The 16,672-nt window shown below is 42.3% G+C and overlaps 1 protein-coding gene and 1 long non-coding RNA gene across 3 annotated transcripts in view; one reads left to right on the top strand and one right to left on the bottom strand.

Moving 5' to 3' along the window:
- Nucleotides 1–16,672, bottom strand: part of LOC138751599 (3-hydroxyisobutyrate dehydrogenase, mitochondrial-like) — a 126,399-nt gene that overhangs the window by 81,579 nt on the left and 28,148 nt on the right. The gene's annotated exons all lie outside the window — the stretch shown is intronic.
- Nucleotides 4,056–16,672, top strand: part of LOC138751601 (uncharacterized) — a 35,662-nt gene continuing 23,045 nt past the window's right edge. Inside the window, exon 1 of the long non-coding RNA XR_011350076.1 lies at nt 4,056–4,366. This is a non-coding gene — a long non-coding RNA (uncharacterized lncRNA). The remainder of the gene's footprint in view (nt 4,367–16,672) is intronic.

Raw genomic sequence — 16,672 nt, 5'->3', positions numbered from 1 at the left:
TTGATTCATAAAATGCCAAATATTGAGCAAATAGCTAGACTTACTAAACTATTCTTTGTGGGTTTTCTTTTCTCTGAGGGGTCACAACTGTTGCAACATGCATGAAAACTATACTATCATTTATTATTTTATTGAATGAAGCTACAAGATACTCAATTGTAGAGTATCCTTTTTAAAAAAGGCAAAATTATAAAGAAATGCATCCTTCTGGTTTAAATTTTCAGTTTTTGGCAAAAGCTAGTTTCAAGGCGCTCCTAATGACTCTCAGCAGTGACTCGTTATGCTGTTCTGGTCATCCCTCCTGGCTTCACTCACTGACAGCCAGTTTGAAGAGAAAGTCTACCAGGGCTGCTGCCTGTCAACAAACACCAGCTGGTCTACTAAGGTTCTGCGGTCATAGGGAACAGATGACACTCTGGGCATTACTAACCATGCTGTGAAACGTGCCACCCAGCTGCTGTGTGGCCATGTCCATCTGGAGATCCTCGGCAGACAAATCTCTCCGCCTGTCAGATCTCTTCAGCTGGGCTTGTTATACAAATGCAATTACTCAAGTGTGCCCTATTACAGCCAGCTAACTACTCTTCAAACTAATCTTAAACAGGCAAGCAATTCACATTTTCTCTCATCAAAACTACCTCATTTACTGCTGGTTAGCAATCCTCTTGGTACAGTATGATATGACTGCAGGGAGTTCCATATGTAGTACTTTAACTATTAAAGGTGCCTGCAACAAGTTCAAATATTTCAACCAGGCAATATATCTATCAATAACATGAGAAACATATGTTTAAAGTGAATAAACAGAATATATAGTACATTTTTCATTGGCTAATGAGCATAAAATAACAATCATTTGATATAGTTTTTGTCAATGAGTACAGAACATAAATTTATGCACAGGTGCTGGGCTGGCCCACAATTAAAAGAAATTTCACATACAGAATACATGGAAAAATACTTGTTTTTAAATTTTGTAAATTATTCAAGCTGAATTGCGATAACATGGTGCAATTTAACATGAAGCATATAAAGAGAAACACAGTTTACCTGTTGAAAAGGTGGTCAACCTTTATATTTAAAACCTGTATGAATAGATATATTTGTTATGCCATTTGTTGAATCAAATAGGGAGTATGAAAATAATTTATTCTGCTAATAATTTAAAAACTATGGACTTTTACATGATAGAGGAATTAGGGGATATGGGCAGAAGGCAGGTAGGTGGAGTTAGGTCATAAATTAGATGAGCCATGATCGTATTGAATAGCAGAGCAGGCTCAATGGGCCATTTTTGGCCTACTCCTGTTCCTACTTCCTATGTTCCTATGACAGGATAAAATATTGGTATAGTTATTAATATTATTGCATCATGAAAATTCAAATTATTTGGTGACATCCAGGAAATTAGAGTTCAGAAGGAATGATATGCTCATCTTATTAGTAAAGCTCTCATTTCACTTGTCTACAAATTTTGTTTCCTTCAAATTTCTGTACTTCTGCCTATTATTTTAAGAGACTGAGCATCATGAATAAGGCAGCAATGTTTACAATTTACATGTCATCAGGACTCCAATACTTTACAAATACACAACAATAAATCATTTCTTAAATTGGTGTGACTCCATAATTTAAACCAATGTGATAAAAATGAGAACATTTTCCGGAACATAGTTTTTTTTTTAACCAGTTCATATTTGTTCCCACAGTATTTCTGAAGTAGCTGGGGTCAAGTACAATACATAAATATGCTCTAGAAACTTAGCAGGTCACGCAGCATCCAAAGGAAGCAAATATTAATTAACATTTCAGGCCTCAGCTTTGTCAAAAATAAGAAAAAAAATAAGTTGAAGACTGAATAATTCAGGCCCCCTACCTCCCTTGCTTTTTACTGATTGTAAATATAGAAGGTAATTTCCTCACAATAACATATGAAAATTCCAAGACTAAATTCTATGGTTTGCATTGTCAACATTTTTTTTTACAAACTTAAAGAAAATAAAGCATTAAAATGTGTGCATTTTACTCCCTGATTTCATATTTCAAAATTATACACTCTAATTAGAGCCTCATCCAGTTCAATGAAATTATTGTGCCTTGAACCCCAAATGTCCTCAACAAAAATCCCATAAATTACAGAATTACTTGCTGCATTGATGGTCCTGATGCCAGGTTCTGATCTGCAAAGTGGATTATCCTTCTGCTTCCACATATGCTGTCAGACCTGATGAGTTCCTCCTGTAGTTTTTTTTCTTGCTCAATATTATCCTCTCACTCTGGTTCGAGCAATCCTTCCAATTTCTATAAGCTGGTGCAGGGTTTCAAAATGCATACATTCATTGGAATGAATAAAGATTAGAGCAGCAACATTGTAATAGCACTAAAGTAAGGTTTTTTTTTGTTTCCACATATAATATCCTCACAATTGCACCACAGAGAGAGGCCAAAAAGGCAGGTACGATCTCAGGAAAGAGCGTGCGGGGGTGTGACAGAGCAAGAGAGAACAGGAAGGTTTGGTGGAAACATTTGCTCTATATAAACCAATATTGAAAATATTAAAAGGTAAGTAATTATCTAAATATGCAATCTAAGCTCAATAGGATGTTTGTAACATTCAAGAACATTGCATAAGAGGACGAGATTACACCGAAATGAAGAGTATTTGAGTTCCAGCATCCTATAGCTGCAGGAAATTCCCTGGAGGCAGCGGTTAGTCCCTTGGAATGGAGCACATTCAAGACATTGAAGTTTTGAGAGGCAGACTGTAGATTTGCATGAAACTGAGTACGACCAAAGGAAAGCCAATTTATTGCTGTAATAGTGTTATTGTGTCTGAAATAATAAACCTTTGTTGCATAGTAAACATCAAGAAATATAATTTAGAATTACTTGAAAGTTCTCCTCCCTTGAACCTTTTCATTCAGGTGTTTGTATAATTTTCTGCACTCCTGAAGAAGAGTTCAGGCTTGAAAAGTCTACTGCCTTTTACATTCCATAGATGGTGCATGGCCTGCTGAGTTTCTCTAGAACTTCTGTGTACTGCAGTAGACCTCAGCAGCTGCAGGGTTTCTTGTTTGCCTGCATTTATATAGGGCCTTTCAAGGACAAAGGCATCCCAAGGGCTTTACAGAAACACAATTAAAAGATAATAAAAAAGAATAAGGTAAAGACTGTGAGCTGATCAAACTCTAAAATGCAATTATCAACATTGTTCAAGAGATTTTTTTTAAAACAAGCTACTATGCAGGGAGGAAATTCCAGACTTAAGCCTAGAAAGTTGAAAGGTGGAACCATTTACAAAAGGCCATATTTCATGGTAGTGATAGAGGTGGAGAGGGCAGGAGAGAAGAAAACAAAGACCATCAACAAAATTAAGAAACAATTACTTTTTAAATTTAAGGATAATTAAATAAAATCTTTGAAAGGCCAATATAGCTATAATGTACACAACTATTTGATTTAATGAAGCACATTTTTAAACATTGAATCTCAACACGTTCCAACAATTCTTCGAGGCATTCCTTTCCCCCTTAAATTAACACACCATAGAGTTCAGCTGCAAATGTACCACAAGTTAGAATTTTTTTCTTCATTAGCTGCATTTCAAAAATCATGCATCATCTATTTGGGAGGAAGGGAATCACTCTTTACACTGTCGAAGATGATGGCAGTAAACCCTGTCAAGCTGCCAGGTTAGCAGTAAAGTCAAGACAATAATGTCAAATGAGAGAGTGCTTCTCCAGCTTCTTGTAGCTGCTTTCCAGATTTGCTGGACACTTAATACAACATAATTGAGCCCATGGAATGGCTGCTGATAAAGTAGTTGCCCTTTAATGTCACCAGATGCCTTCAGGCTGTTAATTGTTAACAGAGCATTAATCCCTAAACAAATGTACAACAGACTAGTTACAGATTTGGAAATTAAACATTTTTGTTTTCTATGGCAAAAATTCTGGAAATAATTTTTCTTCTAATGTGGATACTTTCCACACAGTCAGAAGATCTAGAATTTAAAAAGAGGAACTAGTAAAGCTCTTTAAAATTCTAATAGAAATTAAAGTTGGACAAGATGCAGGTCAGAAATGTTTGTTCCTGAGCAAAGCATACTGAGCCAACTGAAGTGAAAGCAACAGACAAGCCTGGGACAGGTTTTTGTAAATCTCGACTTCAAAACAAGTTTTGCAACCATCTTTAACATTATCTTGTGGATGTCCAAACTACTGCTGTTCTCTCACATTCTGTGGATTAAATTTTCATTGGGAACTATGACAATGTAGTATTTGCCAGTGTCAAAATTAAAGTAAATTAAAGATGTCACCTTGTGCTTGGAACTTGATTGGCAAACTTACTTCAAGCAACGTGTCAGGTATGTGAAATTAGTATATCCAAGATAGTTGAATATGACCAGAATTTCAACGTTGAGTATGTAAGCCTGGGAGTACCAACTGATTTGGAGAGAGTGAATTGGTCGAACCACTCCACTGCTTTGAAGTGCCTACTCTAAATCGCCCAGGTCTCCAATTAAAGATCACTTCTGCACAGTAGACCTCAAGATTGGAGCCAGATCTTGGTCTTCAACAACTTCTGCCTGGGGGCTCATAAGTTGTGCTTGTGCACTGGAAACAAGGCTGAATATTTCCCACAATTCAGTCCTCATTGAGCGACGGATCACAGATTACAGGAAGTAATCTAGGTTAATCAAGATGTCATCCTGGACCAAATTTTCAGGAGATGATATTCTGCAACAAGGTTCTGCTACTGTGGTGTCCTGTTCTGCAGGGTCCTTGCCAAGGCTTTTCCCACTCAGCAGAGTGTTGTTCTCTCACTTTGTTGTCCTGTGCCAATTTGCTACTTCGTTAGAGCCTGCAGCTCTTGAAGAATAAAAAAAATGGTGCACTGCCAGAGCTGCTGTCACAGTAGCACTGCTGCTGGTGCAGAACCAAGTGAGTGTGGAGTGGAGATAGAGCGCTGATCTGAAGGGTTCAACCACCCGTTCAGAATGCTGATGGCTCTATACAGGTTAAATAGCTTGCTAAAGAGCTAACTGTACTTTTATATAAAATCCTGCAACTGTGGAGGCCTGTGCCTAAAATGGTGTCACCTATAATTAGCAGCGGTCTCAAGGGGTTGCAGACTCCAGGGAAGCAGTGGACTGGCACAGGGCACCAGAAACAAGAACATCTCCTGTTGAGAAGTGGAAGCAGAAGAGATGCCCCTATAGGATGGTGATTTCAGCAGGCAGACCAGCAAAGATTCAGCGGCTTAGACACCCATACAGGCTGTGGGCTCATGGGAACCATATATCAGAACCAGGATTTGAAAGGGTGCTGCGGCCAAGAAAGGCTTCTGAGAGGCCTTGGGCACTGAAAGTTTCCTGATTGAGTCAGAGGTTTGGATCTGGAGCTTGGGTTGCCAGTGGATCAAACAGGAGTCTCCATAGCTGCAGAGGCACTGGAGGCGATTCTATGGACATTCATTGAAGGGATTCACTTTTGCTTCTCTTTCTCTCTTATTGAATGGGGCGCTGGGCAACACTACAGGTGACTCTTTGTCTGCCTTAAGGCAGGCAGAATGCAATTTTGTGGAACATTACGTGTTCTAAAAATATTACATGACAATAAATGAATCTTACATGTCTAAGTTTATTGTCATATGTATCAAAATGCAGCAATAGAGGTTATTTTTGCAGGTGGTTATTTTTGCATATGTGGTAAAAGTACAGTGTTACAGAGAGAGATCAATTGGTACAGAGTAAAGGCAAAGTAAACTTTTTTGGGGTTCATTTAGAAAGGAAACTGTCCTTGAACCTGGTGATGCATAATCTCACACATGAATCTTCTTCCTAATGGGAGTAGGGCAAAAAGATTGACATGGGTGGATGAGTCTTTTAATATTTTCCATGGCAGCAGGAATAATAGAGTAGGGGAAGGGATGTTTATGGTCAACTGAGTCATATTCACAACCCTCTGCAATTTCTTGAAGTCCTGAGCAGAGCAGTTCCAGCACCACCACACATTAATGAACCCTTGGAAGATACTTTCAATGGTGCACATGTAAAAGTTATAAAGGTATGCTGGTGACATGCCTAAATTACTCAGGTTTCTAAAGAAGTAGAGGCCCTGCTGCACTGTCGTTACCATTACATTGATGTGGATAGACTAGGACCACTCACTGGAGATGCCTATCCCTAATGAACTTAAAGCCTTCTACTCTCTACTCAGCACCATTGATGTGGGCCAGGATGTGAGCTTCAACCTCCTTTGGAAGTCTACAACCTTTTGGTTTTGCTGATATTGAGGGAAAGGCACCAAGCTACTAGTTCCTCTATCTCTCCAAGGACATCAATAAAAAAAAAACTGCAGATGGCCCCACTTTACAGGCAAGTTAAGCCTTCACAGGGCTCTTGCGCAGGACAGCCAGACTGCAGGACACAATGGAGGACTCTTGACAGGCCATGGCTCTGCTCCTCTCTCTTCCCAGATTGGCACCAGCAGCAGCACTTCTTATACAGCAGCATTACCACCTTGACTGTCCTAAGCTTGGCACCAAATGCTTATCAAATGCGAACATTTTAATAACTGCAAATAACTCGTGATCAAGCACTTATAAAAAATTATGAAGAGCTCATGGTTTAAAGTGCAAAATATATCCAAAATATCAGCTTATTAACACTTAATTATGGTCTATGAAATATAATGTACAAATGCTCATCATTTCAGATTGTCTTTTGCATCCTTCATAATATATATTTGACTCTGTCATAAAAAAATGGATACTTCCATAACAGCCAAAAGGAAATGACTGAGACCAGAAATGGCTATTTTTATTGTTCAAAGTACAAACTAAAAAAGAAAAAGTCCTGCATTTCTAATGGACATTGTTATCTGTTGATGATGATTATATTAGTGCCAGTCAACACAGACCACATTGATGGAATTATATTCTAGACCACCCAATAGCAAGCAGGAAATGGAGGAACAAATTTATAGAGGAACCAAACAGTTACAAGAAACAGAAGGTTGTAGTTGTTGGTAATTTTAACTTTATACATATTGACTGGGACTCCCATACTGTAAAAAGGCTGGGTGGGTTAGAATTTATTAAATGTGTTCAGGAAAGATTCCTTAATCAATATACAGTGGTCCCAATAGGAAAGAGTGCAATACTGGATTAAAAAAAAAATTTAGACATACTGCACTGTAACAAGCCAATTTAGCCCTGAGTCCTTGCTGCCCAATTTACAACCCATTAATCTACACCTCAGTATGTTTTTGAAGGGTGGGAGGAAACTAGAGCTCCCAGAGAAAACCCACACAGACTCGGGGAGAACGTACAGACAGCATGGGATTCATACCCATGTCCAGTCCCGATCACTGGTGTTGTAAAGGCATTGCACTAACCACTACGCCAACTGTGCCTTTGATTAGGAAACAAAATTTGAACACTTTGAATCTAGTGATTATGTGCATTAGTTTCAAAATAATTATGGAAAAGCAGGGGTCTAGTCCTTTGGTTGATTGCATTCTAAACAGGAAAAAAGGTAAATTTTAATGATATAAGAAAGGATCTGGCAAGGGTGGATTGGGACAGGCTATTTTGGTAAGTGTGCTTGGTAAGTGGGAGGCCTTCAAAAGGTGAAGTTTTGAGAATACCGAGTTTGTATATTTCTGTCAGAATTAAAATCAAGGCAAAACAGGCACAAGAAACCTTGGTTTTCAAGGCTCTGGTTAAGAAAAAGGATGTGTATAGCAGGCATGGACAGCAAGGAACAAATGAGATAGTTGCCAGATGTGAAAATTTTCCAGTTGTTTGTGACACACATTTTCTAACTAATACACCTGCATTAAGAATAAACAGTTTTAAAAAGACAAAAGGCAGTACAAAATGTACAGTAATTTGAAAGAAAATCAGTATTGTTGTCTTTAATTATGTAACATTCCCGTAATTTACAAAATTTAAATTCAAACCCCAGCCTCTGGCGCTGTAACAGCATTGCGCTAACCGCTGTACTAACCATGCCGCTGTCATAAATAACCCCACTCCCCAAAGTTTACAGATAAAGCCTTACTAATATAGTTGATACTAATGAAGGTAAATACTCTTACAATGTAAGACAAGGATAGACTTTGGGAGAGTCACCCCAGCAGTGAACAGATTCGGCTGGTTCTTCATCCTGGATACCGTCATCTTATTCAAATGCAACTTTATTCAAATTTTGTTCAAACAGCTGCTGTGAGTGGGACTCAACAGGGCACTCTGCTGTCTGAATATTTGCTCCAATCTTCACCAAGCATTTGTGTGATGCTTCAGAGAACATTTACTAACACAATTTTAAACTTTTATTAAATTTTTTAAAATGCATTTATTTCCTCAATTTTTTGCCAGTTGTTTGGGTTGCTGGTTGTTGAATTCCGGATAGCAGAGAATTTCTTCTGTATTTGGATGGAAAGGGAGTGATTAAAAATATTTAATATGGCTTTGTACATGGCAGGTCATGTCTAACCACAGCTGCAGCAGTGATTTTATCACATGGACATTTGGTGATCCTTGCAATACCATCATATTACCAATATATCAGTGCATCTGTGCCTTGCAAATATAAACCAGCCAAATCCTCAAGCAGTTAACACATAATTGTACTACTATTCTAGAACGCTTCCACCAGCGTTGTCTCCGCTCCATCCTCAACATCCATTGGAGCGCTTTCATCCCTAACGTCGAAGTACTCGAGATGGCAGAGGTCGACAGCATCGAGTCCACGATGCTGAAGATCCAGCTGCGCTGGGTGGGTCACGTCTCCAGAATGGAGGACCATCGCCTTCCCAAGATCGTGTTATATGGCGAGCTCTCCACTGGCCACCGTGACAGAGGTGCACCAAAGAAAAGGTACAAGGACTGCCTAAAGAAATCTCTTGGTGCCTGCCACATTGACCACCGCCAGTGGGCTGATATCGCCTCAAACCGTGCATCTTGGCACCTCACAGTTTGGCGGGCAGCAACCTCCTTTGAAGAAGACCGCAGAGCCCACCTCACTGACAAAAGGCAATGGAGGAAAAACCCAACACCCAACCCCAACCAACCAATTTTCCCCTGCAGCCGCTGCAACCGTGTCTGCCTGTCCCGCATCGGACTTGTCAGCCACAAACGAGCCTGCAGCTGACGTGGACTTTTTACCCCCTCCATAAATCTTCGTCCGCGAAGCCAAGCCAAAGAAGAAGAAGAAAAAGAAGTACTACTATCCACTGCATCCAGATCTGTAGTGCAGAACAGCAGCAGAAAAGATGGTCTAAGATCTAGGTTGCAATTTAATTAAATTGCAGTAGGCAGGAGTGAATTTTCAGCCACCAACTGAAAATGAAAGACATCTATAGAAAAAGCATCATCCATGTACTCCTGTATGCATGAAAAAAAGTTGCAACAAAATTTAATTACTAACTGAAGTAGTGATGTTGATGAATGATCCATAAAAGCAAATCAAAGTGAAGCAAGAGGAGGAAAAAAAAACAATCAATTGCGGTGGTGAGCATTCAGACCACCTCCAACCAGCATACTTGGCTGCAGTAAATATCTAATATTGTCAGTTTCAAGCATTTATGACCATCAATGGTTTCCTCTGCCTCTGCAGTAGCTTCCAAAATCCTGAAGTCAAAGTGATATACATATTCTTTCACAAAATACTGCATTTAGTGGGGAAAACAATTCTTTCAAATTACAGTCAATAAATTGTTTAGGAACTATTCTCTCAAAATAGGCAATCCCATTACATACAAGTAAGCACTGAAGCAACCCTGTTCAACCTGGATAAACAATTTGGATCGCAAATGAAGCAGCAAATTGATTTCTGGTCACCTCACTTGAGGAAGAATATGAAGGACATGGAAAACATACAGAAAAATTTTATTTAAATGATTCGACATTTGAGGAACTCCAAACAGAAAGTTACACTTGAGAGATTGGGGCTGTTTGTTCCCTTTGGAGAAAAGAAGGCCAAGGAGAGATTTGATAAAAAGTTGTTCAAGGTCATTACCAGCTTAGAGAGGAAGATGAGACCAGTGACCACAAATTTAAAGTTTCTGGGAAAAGATACAAGGTAGATGCGAGGAGAAACATTTCTGTCATGAACAAAAATGGAGAAGTGCTAATGATCAGGATGTGGAAGTCGGAAACAAAATCAAACACGAAATTAATAGTCACTGAAGAAAAACTATTTACTGAAATGCCAAAGTGTTGAGCTACTGTCACCACCTCAGGAAAAATGTTATTCCTTACATAATTTGAAGCATAACACTAACGACTGCAAACACAAACTATTCCCATTGTTAAGTTAGATGCTGAATTGTTGTTTTCATGCTGTTAGTCTTTATAAACTTTCCATAGATGACATATCCAAGAATTATATTAAAAATGAGCTCAATACTTGTATCTGAGATTTTAAATACATCTACAGTATAAACAGGGGAGGCCACAGAGAGTGATCGCTTTCCATCAATTCCACTGTCAACTTCACTGTGCAGTGTAAATCAATCCACTTACAGTAAAGCAATAGCAGCATGGTTGCACAAAAAAAAGCATTGGATTAGGACTGGTTAATCATATTGGACCCTGGGCCTAATTAGCAGTGGAATGAATAGAAGGAGTAGCCCGAACCCTAACCTTTCTTGGGATTAAGTCTCTTTCTTTCTTCTTTGGCTTGGCTTCACGGACGAAGATTAATGGAGGGGTAATGTCCACGTCAGCTGCAGGCTCGTTTGTGGCTGACGAGTCCGATGCGGGACAGGCAGAAAGGGTTGCAGCGGTTGCAAGGGAAAATTGGTGGGTTGGGGTTGGGTGTTGGGCTTTTCCTCCTTTGTCTTTTGTCAGTGAGGTGGGCTCTGCGGTCTTCTTCAAAGAAGGTTGCTGCCCGCCAAACTGTGAGGCGCCAAGATGCGCGGTTTGAGGCGGTATCAGCCCACTGGCGGTGGTCAATGTGGCAGGCACCAAGAGATTTCTTTAGGCAGTCCTTGTACCTCTTCTTTGGTGCACCTCTGTCTCGGTGGCCAGTGGAGAGCTTGCCATATAACACGATCTTGGGTCTACTGCAAATTTAAAACAACAACTATTGTGTCTTGCCTTTGTATCTTGTAGATAGATAACATCACCTTGTTAAATTGGTGTGCCATGCCTGCTTTTCATGTTACAGGTGGTTGGTACTGATTGTATGAACCCACAAATTAACATCGGTATTGTTTCGCAAACTTGAATCAGAACATTACTGGTTTGCATGTGGGTGTATTTGTGTCTCCTGTTATATATTGATGTTATATGTAAATAAAGTTCACCATTTCGTACTGACATGTAGCGAGAATTGTCACTATTTGAAACCTTCCAACTTGTTTTCCTACCACAGATTGGTAGGAGAATGGTTCATTGAAAATCAACCAGGAAATTGGGTGGGAGCAATGTTCCCAATGGCAAAAGGCTAAAATGAAGGCCCCTACATGTACAAGGACAGAGTAACGTGGTTGATCAAAGCTACTGCTGGGTTCGGCAGTCTGGCCAGCGTGATGGAGCAGCATAGCAACCCGATGGAATGGTCAGATAGTGCGGACTTGTAAGAGAAGGAGATTTGCCACCATCTTGTGAACCTCCTCAAATAATCGAAGTTCAAGGGATGTAAGGGGAGCCATAGAGGGATCCTTTGGCTGCTGACAGTCATCCTGCAGCACCGACACAAAGCCCTATGATGAAAAGAACACAAGATCCCTCAGTTAAAATTTGAGGTGTAAATACTGCTGCAGTGTTGCTTCCCGATGGGAAACCTGGACCAGAGAGAATAAAGGCACACAACTAACGTGCAGGCTTGTCAATGTACGGTAGTTTGAGCTGTGGCCACATGGCTGCTCAAGATCTGGGACGCGTTTGATACCAGCGTGAGCCTACCCCATCGGAAGCAGGTATCTGGGTGGATTATCCAGTCAGGGAGCCATGAAAATCGGCCTGCAGATGTGAGCCCATGGAAGGTAACAAATCCCTATGGGTCTGGGAAGAAGCTGCTGTCTGGGTGACGGGCCCCTCCTTACTGCAGTGGGATTTACAGTTACGGGCAGAGTGGTGTATGGTAGAGGATGTGATTAGGGCCCTTAGTGACATGGCCCCAGTTACTGGAGAAAATGAGCGCGTCCATGACCATGAGTCCCCCAAGTGTTTCACATTACTGCCACAGTGGAAGGACATCTGGTTTCCACCACCTTGCTTATCTGAAGGGGAATGTGTGGGGGCTATTCATGTACTTCAAGATTGCTTTGAGCACACTGACTGGATCACATTCAAGGAAGCACCAACCAGTGGTGACTGCATCAATCTGGAGGAGTATACAGCATCAGTAACCAGCTACATCAGTAAGTGTTCGGACGACGATACTGTGCCCAAGGCCATCATACCTCATTCCAATCAGAAGCCATAGAGGACAACGGAGGTGCAATTGCAGCTCAGGAACTGAGAAGCCTCCTTCAGAACAGACAACAAGGTAGCCCTAGCTATTGCAAGTTCCAAACTGTCCATGAGGGAACCAAAGTGTGTGCATGCCCAGCGCATTCACAGTCATTTCTTGGACAGCAAGAACAAGTGACGTTTGTGGAAGGGCATTGAAGACATCACCAACCACAGGACTACACCATCTGTCTGTGCTGGTGATGCCTCCCTCCGAAATGGACTGAACAACTTCTACGTGCTCTTTGAGGCGAAAAACAACATTGCAGCGAATAAGATTGCCTCTCCTCCAAATGATCAGGTGATGTATCTTGCAGTGGCCAATGTGAAGATAGAGCTGAGCAAGGTCAACCTGCAGAAAGCTGCTGGATTGGGTAACATTCCCGGAAGAGTGTTCCGGGAATGTGTGGCTCAGCTAGCAGATGTCCTCACTGAGATCTTTAACATCTCCCTGAGAAGTGCTGTGGTCCATAAGATCCAAGTCGCCACTATTGTCCCTGTGCCGAAGAAGTCGGCTGTGTCCTGTCTCGATGACTACCATCCTATTGCACTCACACCAATCATCATGAAGTGCTTTACGAGGCTCATCATGGGGCATATCAAGCTCCTGCTGCCCCATCATTAGACCCCCTGCAGTTCGCATACAGACCCAACTACTCTAAGGATGATGCCATTGCCACTGCCTCCACCTAGCCCTCACCTGCCTGGAAAACAAAGACTCGTATGTTCAAATGCTGTTTATTGACTTCACCTCAGCATTCAACACAATCATATCTCAGTACTTGATAAGGAAGTTTAAACACATCCCTTTGCAATTGGATTCTTGACTTTCCGTCAGGGAGACCTCAGACAGTCTGGATTGGTAACAGCATCTCCAAGACCATCACAATGAGGACCACCACCCCACCCCCCTCCCCACCACTACCACCAGGGCTGTGTGGTGAGTCTACTGCTGTTCACCCATAACTGTGCAGTTAAACACAGCTGGAACCACATCAAGTTTGCCAATGACACAACCGTGATGGGCCTTATCAGTAAGAATGACGAGTCAGTATAAAGAGATGAAGTGCAGTCACTAATGGACTAGCGTACATCAAACAACCTGTATCTGAATGTTAATAAAACAAAAGAGATGGTTGTTGACTTCAAAAAGACTTTGGGGGGGGGGGGGGAGCAACCATGCTCCACTGACCATTGATGGTTCCACCGTACAGGTCGTCAGGAGTATCAAGTTCCTTCGAAGAGAACCTCACATGATCCCTTTACACAGGCTCCATAGTCAGAAAATCCAGCAGCACCTCTACTTCCTGCGAAGGCTGAGAAAAGTTCATCTCCCACCCTCACTACATGCTACAGAAGATGTGTCGAGAGAATCCTGACCAACTGGATGGCCGCCTGGTTTGGAAGATGTACTTCCTTAGACCACGAGATCCTGCAGAGGATAGTGAAATCAGCAGAAAAGATCATTACCAGCTCTCTTCCTACCATGAAGGACATCTACAATACTTGATGCAGGCAAAAGGCAATAAACATTGTGAAGCACTCCATACACCCCTCAAGTAAACGGTTCTCCCTTCTTCCATCTGGTAGAAAGTACTGCAGCACTCAGATCCTCACATCCAGATTGTGCCAGAGCTTTTTCCCCCAATCCATCAAACGCCTGAACTCCCAGAAGCATTTGGGGATAGGGTACCGTGGACTGTTAATGTACAAGTCTTAATATTTTTAATGTGTTGAACTCCTATTCTAACCTATATTTATGTAAATATGCTCCATGGTCCTAGTCTTTACCGTGTGAGCATGGTATGAACAATAAATAAAGATGACGCCTTTAATATGTCCAGCAGTTGGTAAGATAGAAAGGGATACTGCTGAAAGGGCTGGAGTACTGGGAGAGGGCCATGCGTGCTCGGGCCCAGAAGGTAGTAAAGAATGTAGGGCTAACTAAGGACTGTATCAGTGTGATAGTCACTGTTGCCCTGTATCTGGCAGGAGCATTGTGCAGGGAAGTTAAGGAATGGAAATGGGAACTGTCTGCAAAAGGCACGGGTTGGGCCATCCCCCTTTGGCACCTCCTCTAGGGCCTCGAAGCAGTGGTGGAGCTCCAGTGTCAGAAAGGCTGGACCAGTGTAAGGCAATGGTACACTCCACTGCAGAAGGATTGCGGCCAGATCTTAAGGGAGATTCATTCACCAATCATTTCCTGGCTGGGAATTTTGGGGCCCAATATCCCAGACCACATAACCAAGATACAAACAAACATTCGGGAACCTCCACCCCACCCCCCAACCTTTTTCCTCATTGACTCCTTTTTCCTCACCACCCTTTGGATCTTTCCACGACCTATTTTAGGAATTACTGATCTAAATAAACATCAAAATATAGCCCACTGCTACAATGAAACACACACACTCACAGTGTGGGAGGTTAAGCTCCAAGATGTATTGAGCCTGGAAAGGCACCTTTTATACATTTGGTGTTCCTGCCATTTGTTTGATTGGCTGACATCAGCTGCATGAATAACAATAGTGGCAGGAACATTCTTGCATGTGAATACCCTTCTTCCCCAATCTGTTATTGATCTGTTAGCTGGGCAGCTTGGCCAATGCCATTTTAGGGCTGCTGGTCTTGTACTGCTCTAGCTTTCAACCATGTTGGTTTGCTGTGTGAAGGGGCGTGTTACAGTGTGTTATGCTGCTGTTTGCTACCACACGCGCGCTGAGCGATGGGCCAGCTCGATCTCTGTGGTGGCGGGCCGCCACATGACCCTTCCCCCCTCCCCAGAACTGGTGGTACAATTCATAGTGTCCTTTGATGCAGTCCCCAATGTCTTTGGTGGTCTGTGGAGAGCACGTTGAAAGAATCAAAGTCTTGTTGATCCAAACCAAGGCTTTTATTAACCAAAAAGACTGGAGCATATCACAAGACAGTCGACCAGTCCAGAATGACCTGGTCTGGCTAAGAGCAATCCTTTAAGACCTGCAAGTAGCTGTGGCTACGATCTCAGCCAATCACAGTCATCCTACACTACAATCTGTACATATACACATTAGTGATAGAATCTGTACTATCACATTTATCCTTTCTTTGAGAACTGACCCTAGGGTGGATGGAGGTTAGGGGCTGTACCAGTCAGGGGGCCTGACCATCCGGCGTGACCGCCGTGGTGCCGGGATTGGGGTCGCCGGAGTCATGTAGCTGGCAGGCTCATAGGGTGTGGCCACTGCTTCGCTCAATTCCACAATGGTGTTGTTGACAGTATGGCCTGAGCTGGTGGGGTGGTGCTGGTCCCTCTGTTCAAACACATGACCTGGGGGAGAAGGAATAGGGGAGGTTGGATTAAAGGCACTGCTGCGCCTGATCCAGCTTGGGCTAGGACTCTTACCGATACTGTGCCCTCCCGCCCGTCCGGGTACTCAACGTAGGCATCATGCGGGTTCACATGGAGCAGAGTCACTCAGTCAACCAAGGGGTCGTTCTTTGAGTATCAGGTGTGGCATCGTAAGAGGACCGGACCGGGAACAGTGAGCCACGCCGGTATGGTCGTTCCCGATGCGGATTTCCTCAGGAAAGAGAATAATCTTTCATGGGGGGTGGCATTGGTTGCAGTGCATAGGAGGGAGCAGATGGAGTGTAGGACACTAGAGAGCACGTCCTGACAGCAAGAGGTGAGGAGACCTTTGGACCGGAGGGCAAGCGTAATCGCTTTCCAGACGGTGGCATTCTCTCTTTCGACTTGCCTATTACCGCGTGGGTTATAGCTGTAAGTATGTTTCGAAGCATCTCACCCAGTGCTTAAAGTCATTCGAGGCTGTAGCTGACTGTGGGTCGATGTCGAGGTGTTCCAGCCGTAGCATACGCTCCATCCCTTCAAAAATTTTTAGTTAATAAAATTGTAGAGCGTGTCGAAAGAACCAAAGACTTGTTGATCCAAACCAAGGCTTTTATTAACTAAAAGACTGGAGCATATCACAAGTAGGTCAACCAGTCCAGAATGACCTGGTCTGGCTAGGAGCAATCCTTTAAGACTTGGCAGTAGGTGTGGCTACGCTCTCAGCCAATCACAGTCATCCTACACTTCAATCTGTACATATACACATTGGTGATAGAATCTGTACTATCACAGTCTGCCTCTGCATCAGGGTGCTGGTGTCAGAACATGTTGTGTCAGGTCCATGTGTGCCAGCTTGAGCCTGTCTATGGT

This window comes from Narcine bancroftii, chromosome 1 (assembly GCF_036971445.1).
Source record: "Narcine bancroftii isolate sNarBan1 chromosome 1, sNarBan1.hap1, whole genome shotgun sequence".
Classification (NCBI taxonomy): domain Eukaryota; kingdom Metazoa; phylum Chordata; class Chondrichthyes; order Torpediniformes; family Narcinidae; genus Narcine; species Narcine bancroftii.
This window is presented reverse-complemented; position numbering and strand designations above follow the sequence as displayed.